At 46.9% G+C, this 12,003-nt stretch overlaps 1 protein-coding gene across 2 annotated transcripts in view; it reads left to right on the forward strand.

Annotated features, from left to right (window-relative positions):
• Window positions 1-11,218: 11,218 nt before the first annotated feature.
• CSNK1E (casein kinase 1 epsilon) overlaps window positions 11,219-12,003 on the forward strand; it is a 34,377-nt gene continuing 33,592 nt past the window's right edge. The window contains exon 1 of one of the 2 annotated variants that reach the window (XM_075936965.1): window positions 11,219-11,430. The gene's annotated coding sequence lies outside the window, so the exon portion shown is untranslated. The remainder of the gene's footprint in view (window positions 11,431-12,003) is intronic. The other variant, XM_075936956.1, reaches the window with a different exon arrangement.

Consider the following 12,003-nt stretch of genomic DNA (forward strand, 5'->3'; position numbering starts at 1 on the left):
TTTAATTACTTGTTAGTTCCTGTGAGTCTTATTCATGCAGAGTAGCATGTTACTCCACACATGGTCCCTATGGAGTAAGGTGCTATTCAGAATTCAAGGAATATGGTCCTGTATTAGACGCTAAGATACGATGAAGGACATATTAAAAGTTCCTAAAATAGATAAGCAGAGAGCACTTCTGGAAACACTAGTGTAATTATCCATGTTATAGTATTTCCTCTTCTTTCAGATGCGATTTGCTGAGCAGTGAAATAGTTAGTTCTGTGGACCTTCGTGGGATCATCACAGGCTTCTGAGTTAAGATCCATTGAAATGACCAGGGCTGTTTACATCGCTGGGCTCTAGTACCAGGTGTTCTGCAAACTAAGGCAGACTTCTCTGCATTGGTCGATCTTGCTTCATATATGGAAGGTTTCCTACACTACCATATCAGCAAGAGACTTTTTAAAAAGAAAGTTGAGAATTTGGAGAACAATAGAAAGCTTTGTCTGGACTAGGCCACTCCTAGTGTGGCGGGGGGGGGGAGGGGGAGAAGGGGGAGGAGCTGCTTCACTTTGAGAAACAGTGTCTTAGATGGTGATTATGGACTATTGAAACTCATTTGAAAAACGTCTGACCAGAGCTAAACTCCTTTAGTGTAATAAGCAGGCCCAGCCTCTTGACTCTGTGAAATGCCTTCCTGTTGTTAATGTAAGCCCTTCATCTCGTGACAAGTAAATAGTTTTCTAAGGCTTTGGCAATGTCTTTTACGGTCTTTGCTGAGTGAGAAGTAAGTAACCATGAAAAGAGTCTTCTTCCCCTGTTCGTGTGCTCAGTGGAGTAGTTTTATTGTATCTTTATTTATAGGGAGCTCACTTTTGGAGGTTAAAAGGGAGTTTAAATCATAGTTTGCTAAGCTATTTTGGAGGTGGCTGTTATCTGTGTCTCTACAGATTTAGTCTCATGACCCAAGTCTGTCTGTTGAAGAAGACCAGTTTACTTATTTCTGGTTCTGTGTGTACTGAACTAACGTACATCCCTCTGATATTGGCTTTGAGGGCTTCCCAGGAGAGCTTTTGATGAATTATGAGTCGTCTGAGATGCAATTTGAAATTGTTTGTATGAATGTTGTGTCGTTAAGCGGGGATAAAATTAAATCTTTCAAAGCTGGATTTTGATGGACAACACTGTTTCTACAGAGGTTGTGAAGGGAGTCAGATCCAAGATTGTAATCTAATGTACTGCTGATGCCATTGAGCCAGAGCCTGTGTTGGCATGCACTAATGAAACTCCACGGGCTTGACTTTAGTCACCTCATTTCTCATTCCTAAATGTTTCTCCTGCTCTGTACCCCCGGTGGGAAAGATCTAGGCTGCTGTGACTCTTTGGGAACCTCTCTTCTTGAATTCAGTCTGGAATGTCTATTTCAACACACTTAACATCCTTGTAATTTAAATCTACTCTTTATCAGTCTCTCACATCACATATTCTGAAGTTTGCCCCTCTTATTTCTTGTACTTTCTACACTGAATTATCCTGCACTCAGTCACGATATCTTGCACGTAGTCAAATTGTGGGGAAAACAGATGCAGCTAGGCTTCCAAGAGAGTGGATGAAATGGGATGCTGCTCACTGTAGATTGTGCAGCTGTTCCAAATATTATCTCGCAGCATTGATCTGTACAACCATCAATCTCCTTAAGCTTGGCTTACCCTCACTGGGACTTGAGTATATTCATGGGCTCTGGGGCTTGGCTCCTTCTTGCTTGGGGGAGAAAAAGATAGGTGTTATCTTCCAAATGCCACTCATTTATGGCACTGACAGTAACTTGTGCAGATCCATAAACTTCCCTCTCTTTTCTTACATGAGGAATAACTTGCTTGTCATATGAGTTAACATTGTTCCCAGATTAATGGGGCAGCTTGTGCTTCTCAGAGCTATTGTTCTAGGCTTGCTGCTCAGCTAGACTCCTCCCCATTGATTTGCATTGTTGAGGTTTTCTTTGCAGCCACAACATCTAGTGTCTGAATTTTTAAAAAAATGAAAGCTGAGATTCTGGAGAACAAGATGACTGCCATATTCCAGACACAGTACTGCCATGTACCAGTGTAATCCAAGCCTTTCCTGCATCTTTCTCTGGCTCAGTGGCTCTCAATCTGAGGTACGTCGGGCTCTTCTGGGGGGAACATAAGCTCCTCTAGATATTAGTCTAGTTTTACAACCGTCTACATGAAAAGCACTAACAAAGTCAGTACAAGCTAAAGTTTCATATAATGACTTTTTAATACTGTTCTATGTACTATACGCTGAAATGTAAGTGCAATACTTATATTCCAATTGATTTATTTTACAATTATATGGTAAAAATGAGGATGTCATAAATTGTTCAGTAATAGTGTGCTGCAACACTTTTGTATTTGTGTTAGGGATATAAATGGTTCACTGGTTAACCAGTTACCCCGTAAGCATTTGCCTTACCAGTATGCATACTGGGGTAAACAGTTAATTGGCACCCAACCAGCCTGGAGCAGCCTGCTGCTGCGGCTCAGTGTGGCAGGCCCTGCCTAGCCCAGTCGAAGCAGCCACCCACCCGTGGTACGTTGCAGCGGGCAGGCCTGGCCTTCGGGCAAGGTGAGCAAAGCGGTTGTCTTGGGCCCTGTGCCTTCAGGGCCCCTTGCTGCTCCGAGCCCCAGGGCCAGCAGCTTCCTTGCAGCAGCAGCTGGGGCTGTGTCCATTTCTTTCCTGGGCTGTGGATGAGCTGAGCAAGCATGTCACTGATCCCAGCCAAAGTGGGGACTGAAACCAACAGCGTCACTACCCACTGGCACCATGGACACTTCCGGCCCAGACAGCGTGCTGCTCCAGCTCTGCCTGCCCAGGCTGCTGGGGCTGGTGGCAGGAGCTTGGCAAGCCCTGCAGCGTGGCGGCAGAGGGGCTGTTCAGTGCTGTGTCAGGGTGAGCAGGACGGGATGCTCCTCAGGGCCAACTACTCTGACTGGGTGTTCACAGCGGTGTCCACCAACCTCAGCCTCATCACCCCCTACCTGTAAGTGGCTGCTTCCCCCAGGAGGGGTTGAATGTAGCGGGGGGATGAGCAGCTGGCTCTAGTCCCATACCCGCTGCGAGGGCAGTGAGCCAGACATCCTGAAGAGACACCGGATGAAATTTTTCTTAAATCTAGAGGTGCTGTGGAATAAATCCAGTGAGCAACTTGTGCTGCCCAGGCTGGACTCTGTAACCCCTCAAATAGGTTTGACTTAAACTAGATCATCCACTGGCTAGGCCCTGTTGTCAGCCTGTCGCCTTGGGCCTCACAAACTCTTTGGCCACGCCTGGTGGCAGGCGTGGCCAGACCTGGGCAGCACAGTACAGAGTGCCCAAGTGGGCCTACCACTGCACACTGCTGGCAGGAGGCTGCTCCAGCGGCCCCTGTGGCCTACCACAGCGGGCCAGTTAACCAGTTAAACATATACTTTAACCAACTAACATTTTAAATGGGATTCGACATCCCTAATTTGTATCTGATTTTGTAAGCAAGTGATTTTTAGGTGAGGTGAAGGTTGTGGGTACACAAATCAGACTCTTGAAAGGGGTGCAGAAGTCTGGAAAAGTTGAGAGCCATTTCTCTAGTTTCGTCTTGTGCAAAATTAAATTGAGACAACCCAGTTTGCCTTCTTAATTTCAGTTCCTGAGGGATCTCTCTGAATTTGTCTTTTGGAATGTCAGAGGTTTCTCTAACTCATATTATCCCACAAGGATAAAAATGTAAAAGAAAATTACATGTCCCTGCCCTTCGTACATCATTTACTTTCATTCTGTAAGAAGAGGTCTAGTTGTTCTCATTGGTGAGAATGTTCTATTTAAATACATTCTCATCTGGTCTAATCCAGGTAGATTTACCATCATATGTTTAATTTACTACCCTAATTGTATATAAATAATGACATCTTTCTGGAGACAGTCTCATGAAAATAAGAAGCAGATTGACACATCCACCCCACACAGAGCTCTCTTCTCCCATTCTCCTGCTAGCAGCATTCAACAACTGCACTCTGCCTATCAATTTTAGGAACTTTTAATGTGTCCTTAAACATTGTATCTTAGTGCCTAATACAGGACCAAGTTTTCTTGGAATTCTGAATAGCACCTTAATCCACAGGAACCATGTGTGGAGTAACATGCATAAATAAGACTTACAGGAGTTAAACAATAATTAAAAGGAATTGGTAGTTGCTAGTCTGCAAACACACCACTAACTCTGCTGTTCCCACAGGGTAGAGAGAATATATAGAATATCTACTGCATCTTGTGAGTGTCAGTAACTAGAGTGGGGGAACAAAGCTGAGTTTGTGTGTATGCTGACTCCTCCGGAGAAGGAATGGTATGTCTTGCATTGTGTTCTGGGAGCCTGATATATAGCATATTATAGGCATTGAGAGGGAGGTTTTTTTCAATTATTTCAATGGGCTTTGGACCAGGTGTAACAGAGGAGATACATGGGCTCATCCTGATCTTAAGTGGTAGAGTGTTCCATAAAGGTCATAGAATTTAAGGCCAGAAGGGATCACCAGATCCTCTCGACTGACCTGTATATCCCAGATCAGCTGCGAGATGCACTTTGGTGCCATCTGCTACGGTGTCCTTGGGGATCTAAGTATCCTTGGAGGGTTGTATAGATGGCAAAATACATTTCTGGTCCCCATTAGTCTTTGAGTGCCTTTTTTTAGTGATAGTGGTAGGAATGTAGACGTGTTAGTCTGGTGCAGCTGAAACAAAAAACAGGACTGTGTAGCACTTTAAAGACTAGCAAGATGGTCACTATTTGATCTGAGGTAGTGGGTCTGGCCCACGAAAGCTCATCACCTATTAAACCATCTTGTTAGTCTTTAAAGTGCTACACAGTCCTGTTTTGTTTTTTTTTAGTGATGGCTGAAATAAGTATCCAAGGCTGAACACTAGTTTGATGACGGGGGGGGGGGGGGGGGGGGGGGGGAGATGCCTCTGTCAGTTTTTTTGAATATTTCCCTTTCCCCATAACTCTTATACCCATCTAGTCTGGGTCTAGCTTGAGACAGCTGCCTTTATTCATGTGCTTCTTTCTTTTAGACATTGGAGCAGCCATTGATTATTATCATCATGTATATGATTGAAGCTGTCAAAGCCCCAATTAAGATGAGATCCCCCTGGCACTGGGTGTGGTCCAAATACAAGCTAAGGTCCCTACCCTGAGGAACTAACACTACAGTTTAAGTCAGGATGCAACAAGTGGCTGTAACAAACAAATACAAAGGAGAGGGCAGGGGCAGGAGAATGAGGGCAGCAGAGGTCAGATCACATGGAATATGCATAGCTTGATTATGATTCAATTAAAGGCTTTGCTTAAAAAATTGAAACATTTATTTTAAGCCTTTAAATCATTTAAGATAAAACCCCACATACAGATTGCATTATCTTTAATGTGAAAGATTATGGGCAAGTTCACTGAACTTGACCCAGGGTAAATTATGCCCAGGGTAAATTATGGTTTACTGTGTTGGAGGGGGCTTTTTACTCCTGTGGGGTGGGTTGCATCTACACTCAGGATTCCTCCATATTCTCCCTCTGCCGCTCTTGTAACTCCCCGCACCATCAGTGCTAGTGACAATGAAAGCCCTAATGTAGACAGAGTGTAGACAAGTTATCTGCAACATCCCCCTACCCTGCTCAGAGCACCCATACAAAAAAACATTGTCTGAACCTGACAGCAATATCAGCGCTCCAACTATCACTGGCATGGATGGAGCTGCCCGGCTGGGAGAATTCCATAATGATATTGACACTGCCTGCTTTCCAGCATGGGCAGATTTAGAGTCTAAAGGGGTATGGAATCAGTCTATTCCCTGGGCTCACCCACTTTCTACTCAGTGCCACCCACTTTTTTGGATCTCTGATGGCCTTTTTCAAGCTCTTCAGCAAAGGGGCAGTTGTAGCTATTTAAACTGCAGCAGCTTCACCCACAGCTAACTTTATTCTACTAGGAACTTCATTCAAATTAGGGAACATGCTGGGTTAAATAGAGCTCCCAAGCTATTTCATGGAGCAGTACATTTTATAATGTGCATTTCCATCCATTTCCTGTTGCATTAAGTTATAAAACTGTCAAAGTTTAAGAAAGCAATTTAAAAACTACCGTCAATATAAAAATAAAACCTGTTTAATGTTTAAGAGTGGAGGGAAAATTCTGAGATTACATTAGCCTGAAAACAGTAGGCCCCAGCTCAGTCACCCTAAAGTCTGACCCTCCCCACAATTACAGTCTGCTGCTTCTCAAGTAGTTCTGCTGATGCAGCTCAACTCTAACTTCAACGTGCTGTTCAAAGGCCCCTCGCCATCTGCACTGGATGCTGCATCTCAAATCTGCTCTGCAGCACTTACTTCTATTCCAGCCTCCCCCCACCTTTGCTAATACACCCCTGTGCAGACTCACTGCACCTTGCTGCATTTTCACTTATGCGCCTTGGTCCTTTCTTGCAGCACACAATGCTATTCCCTTCCTGGACCTGCTGAACAGTTCTATAAATATACCTCGGTCTGACCTTTTAAAACCAGAGCACTGGGCCCTCACACCATTTGGTTTCTGCACCTGAATTCTTACCTACATCACTTCTTGCCATTCCAGTCCTGCTGACTCATGCATTGATAACACGCTCCAATCCGACCTGAAAGACTGTCTGTCAGTCCTGGCACAGCCATATAGCTCTAGCGAGCCCCTCGTCAGACAAGTATTTTGCACAATGTTTTAGTCCAAATGCAAGGGTTAAATGAATTGCAGAATTCATCTGAGTTGCTATCTTCCTGTTGGTGACAGCAGGTTGGGAGTAGTCAGCAGTAACACAGTACGATGTTATAACATATTCTAGTCTGCAGCTGTGTATATAAGTAATTTAGTTGGAGTCTGGGATATAGGCCGTGAACAAAGGTGCAGGAGGTTCTAGGTCAGCGATGGGCAACCTAGAATTGTCGGTTGTCCACGATAGTGGCCCTCCTTCACCTCAATGGGCTGCAGCAGCCTGCATCCCATTGTAATTCCACCCGCAGCCCTGCAATCTCCTGTCTGCCCCCCTTCCCACACACTTCTCATGCACTGGGACACTAGAGCCCTACTCTTACCAGCTCCTTCCCCTCCCTCCCAGCACTTTTAGAGCGCCACGAATTGCCTGATTTGAGCTCCATTCCCACTCCTCCACCGCCCTCTCAGAGCTGGAACACCACAAATCTGCTGATTCACAGCATTCCAGCTATGGGAGGGAGGGTGAGGAGACGGACAGAGTGAGAATCAGGCGATTCGCAACTCTTCTGAAAGTGCTCGGGGGGGGGGGGCGTAGGAAGTGTAGGGTTCCAGTACCCCATTGTGCCAGAGGCACATGGGAGAAGGGGGCAGCTAGGATGTCTGTGGGCTGCAGGTGGAGCCCCAGTGGGCTGCATGCAGCCCATGAGCCACAAGTTGCCCACCACTGTTCTAAGTGCTGGTAACAGACGCTGCTTTTTATTCTTTAAAATTCCTTGGGAGCATCTCTTGTGTACCATAGAAGTTAGGCCTTGTTAAGAAAATCCATGCAAGTGTTTTACTGGTATTCAGCACACCTCACCCCTCTGCTGCTGCTCTCATGCTCTTCCATTCGTTCAACTCTTAGGTACCTTTGTCAAAGCCCCCGTCTACTCATTTGGCTTAATATTTCTGTCCTCAAATCTTATAGTGCCAGCAAAATATCTCAGTCCTTGTCTAGTCCTGCTTCTCCATATCCATCTACTATTGCACTTTAGTCCTTCCCTGTGGTCATATTCCTTGCCATTTTCTTGTCTTAACCAATATTTTTTCTATCTGTGTGTGGAATAAATTTTGGCATATGCCCCGAGACATGTACGCATGTGCACCACCAAAAGAAACACAGGTTGCCGGCTGTGGGTGCTCTGTTAATCAGCTGGGTGGCACCTGAATCTCTCCTAAGCAGCCACTCAAGCGCTCAGCTTATAGGAAACACTAGTCTTGACCCTCCCCCCCCACAACTCCTCTCCCAATGCACCTCAAGTCTTACTAGTACAATCCCTTCTATTCTTGCCCTGGAATAGCCTACGCAGTTAGGGTTGCCAGATGGTTTCAACAAAAATACTGGACACACTTGACATTACATCACAATCTACATTGCAACTTATTTAGAAAATACCGGACATTTATATTTTCTCATTTATATTTTCTCAATTTGTTTCCCGAACAGAAAGCTCAAATACTGGACTGTCCAGTTCACAACTGGACACCTGGCAACCCTATACGTAGTACAGGCAGTCCCCGGGTTACGTACAAGATAGGGACTGTAGGTTTGTTCTTAAGTTGAATCTGTATGTAAGTCGGAACTGGCGTCCAGATTCAGCCGCTGCTGAAACTGACCGCCAGTTCTGACTTACATACAGACTCAACTTAAGAACCCCAAGCGTCCCCAAGTCAGCTGCTGCTGAAACTGATCAGCGGCTGATTCCAGGAAGCCCGGGACAGAGCAACTGTGCCTCGGGCTTCCTGTAGTCAGCGCTGGTCAGTTTCAGCAGAGGAAGACTTGGGGACGCCTGGGGCAGAGCAGATGGGGTGCTGCTGGGTTGCTCCAGTAGCGCCGCTCCTCGGCGCTACTGGACCAACCCAGCAGCACCCCATCTGCTCTGACCCAGGTGTCCTGATTCAGCCGCTGCTGAAACTGACCAGCAGCGGCTGAATCAGGACGCCTGGGGCAGAGCAGATGGGGTGCTGCTGGGTTGGTCCAGTAGTGCCCAGAACGGCACTGTGGGACCAACCGGCAGCGCCCCAGCTGCTCTGCCCCAGGGTCCACAACAAAAGCCTGGTCTGCTGGGGGGGGGCTACACTAGCTGCGCCCCCCCCAGCAGACCAGGGACACGGGGAGCAAAGCCGCAGTGGCGGGGTGCCGCACCTCTGAGGCTTTGCTCTGGCGCGGGACCCGCCGCCGCTGCGGCTTTGCTCCCGGTGTCCCTGGTCTGCTGGAGACGGTCCCCAGCAGACCAGGGACACCGCGAGCAAAGCCGCAGCCGCGGCGGGGTCCCGCGCTTCTGAGGCTTTGCCATGGCAAAGCCTCAGAAGCGCGGGACCCCGCCGCGGCTGCGGCTTTGCTCCTGGTGCCCCTGGACTGCTGGGGACCGTCTCCAGCAGACCAGGGGCACCGCGAGCAAACCCGCTGCGGCTGCGGCTTTGCTCCCGGTGCCCCTGGTCTGCTGGAGACGGTCCCAAGCAGACCAGGGGCACTGGGAGCAGCTTTTCTCACCCCGGAGGTCGAGGTGGCGGACCGCTGCCTGCGAGCTCCGGGGCGAGAAAGCCCCGTTCATAAGTGCGGATCCGACATAAGTCGGATCCGCGTAAGTCGGGGACTGCCTGTACTGCCATTGCAATTCAGCATCTTCCATTCCTGGGCCCCTATATAGTAGTTCTGCCAAGCCACTTTAGTAGTCTGCTTCTCTAACTTCTGTGATCATAAACCTGAAATTCATGCTCAACTCTTCCAAAACTTCAGAGGGGTAGGCGAGTTAGTCTGTAACCGGAAAAACTTAAAAAACAAAGAATAGTCTAGGAGCACATGATGCCATCTACATGTTTTGTCAGTCTTTAAGGTGCTGCTAGACTATTGGTTGTTTTTTAAAGCTTTTTCAGCTCTTCCAGGCATTCTTCAATTCTAGCATGCAGCTTCTCCTGGTATTCCTGTCCTACAGCTATCCTCCACCCTTCGCAGAAGACCTCCAGGTTCCCTATTGCAGTAGGAGGAGGTATTTTGGTTGATTTTTGTGATTACAGGGTATGGCTGCCAAGTAAATAAAGTGAAGCAGTAGAGAAAGATTGCATCTGAGTACGTATTGGTTTGTGAAATGTTACTGTGACATCTGTTTGTGGGAATATATTTGTGTGTATTTATATGAGGGCTTTTTGTAGGTTTATGGTTAAGAGTAAATATTTGTAACTATCATGAAAATCCATAGCCTGAGCAGGACTTCATGTCACTGCTCTGAATGGTGTGGTGCGTTGGAGCTTTGTTGCAGCAAGAATAGGACTTAGATCCTCTGACTCCAAAAAGCACAGTCTACTACTAGAGTCTTTTTTAGCATCTGTACATGTATGGTTAGTAGAGCTCATATATGCGTTTATTTGTGTACTTGTATTTGGGTTTGTACATATGCTTGTACATATGCTTGTACATTAGGTGAGTGTTAAAAATCTTAGCAGTTACACGTTTACACACTGCAGGCTCTACAGTATAAAACTTATTTATACTGCAGAGTCTACAGTGCAGCTGGCTCCCTGGGAGCAGGGCTGGCAGCCAGTGCGTGCTGGGAGCCCTCTCCCAGCTGCCGGCTCTGCTTCCAGGGAGCCGGTTGCACTGTGGGCTCTGTTGTATAAGCTTTATATTGCAGAGGCCGCAGTGCAGGGCAGCAGCCAGCTCCTCAGGAGTGGGACTGGGAGTTGGCGTGTAACCGTTACGATACGCAATAAGCTCATGCTTATTGGTTAACCGCTGAACCAGTTACACTGCTATATCCCTATTGTACATATGTATTTATTTGCATATTTGGGTTAATGATTGTGTAGCTTTGTATGTATTTTGGATTTGTTATGAAAGACAGCCAATGCAGGGACCAGGATACAGGGAGTCTGTTTCTTCATTACACTGTGTGTTGTGCAGTCATGTACACCAGGACAAGTGCACAGAGTCTGTAAAATGGTGCCATTATATTTGGCAGCTGATTTCCACTGGGGCAAATGACTCCGGTTTCAGAACCATGCAGAATCACTTCTAGGGAGCCTGGAGTCAGCCTCAGGCCCAGCTACGTTATTCACTTCCAAATTGCTGGACTTTGCCGTGCCTTAGTTTCCCTTATGTGCTCAATGGGCCTGATAATGCTGCTTACCCATCCCTGCTGAGCCCTCTGCAAAAGCCAGAACTAAATCATCTTTGTGTGGTCTGTTGGTGTAGATGTGCATATTTATTTGAGTGTGCAGGTCAGTTGTGTTTGTAATAGGGAGCTACAGTATTGTGTGTGCGCTTTTGTCTCTTTGTGTTGACGGTGTGTTTGTGTGTAGAAGAGACTCAGAAACCTAGGCACAGCGGGAAAAACATGATGTTGCCCCTTTAAATCTCGAAGGGCGGGCCGGAGCTTCGCAGGATGACATCAGTGGGTTTGGCCCTGAGACTCAATGGAAACTCAATGAGAGAAGCGCTCAGTACACAGAGACTGAAGGGGCAGGCGAGAGGGAGGGAGGGAGGCAGCAGGCAGAGCAGAGAGACAAGGAGGGAGCTCAGGGCTTGGAGCTGGGTACAGCCGTGAACACCCTGTCCCAATCCTCCTTCATCCTTCCCATCCCAGCCACCTTCCTCCCTGACAGCCACCGGAGCAGCAGCCGGACACAGACCCCTTCCAGACAGGGTAAATATTGCAAGCATCTGCATTCATCTTGGGGTGCAAATCCGGGGGGAAAGGCATCCCCTCTGGCTCTTTGTTTTTGCTGAGAGAGGAGGAGGCTGGGGGAGGGGAGGGAGAGAGACAGGGCTGGGGGAATGTGACAAGCAAATAAGACAAACTGGAAGAAAGGAAGACAAAAGCTTTTTTGCAGAGACAAAGCGAGGGAGGTCACCCAGCAGAGCCCCCCCTGCTCCCCATTTTTGTAAGGACGTTTTAGGGGTTCTTGTCTACCCCTTTCAGAGCTGTGAGGGTTTTTTTTTTTTTTTTTTTTTGCTCTCAGCATTTTGAGGTGGCTCTAATTTTTTGTATTTTATTGGATTTTGTTTGTAGGGGGGTTAGATCTTAATATCTTACTAAACTGTTGTATTTGGGGAAGGGGCAATGAAATCTGCTCATTTCTGCTTCTCTTAATAACATCTCTCCATAATTTTAAAACATTTTGCCCTGAGTAACTGATACCCCTTTTTGCTCTCTGGGTGTTGTTTATTTTAGGGGTGGCCATAAACCAGAAAGGCAGCCCTGGCATTATATATTTAT

This window comes from Pelodiscus sinensis, chromosome 1 (assembly GCF_049634645.1).
Source record: "Pelodiscus sinensis isolate JC-2024 chromosome 1, ASM4963464v1, whole genome shotgun sequence".
NCBI classification, from domain to species: Eukaryota; Metazoa; Chordata; order Testudines; family Trionychidae; genus Pelodiscus; species Pelodiscus sinensis.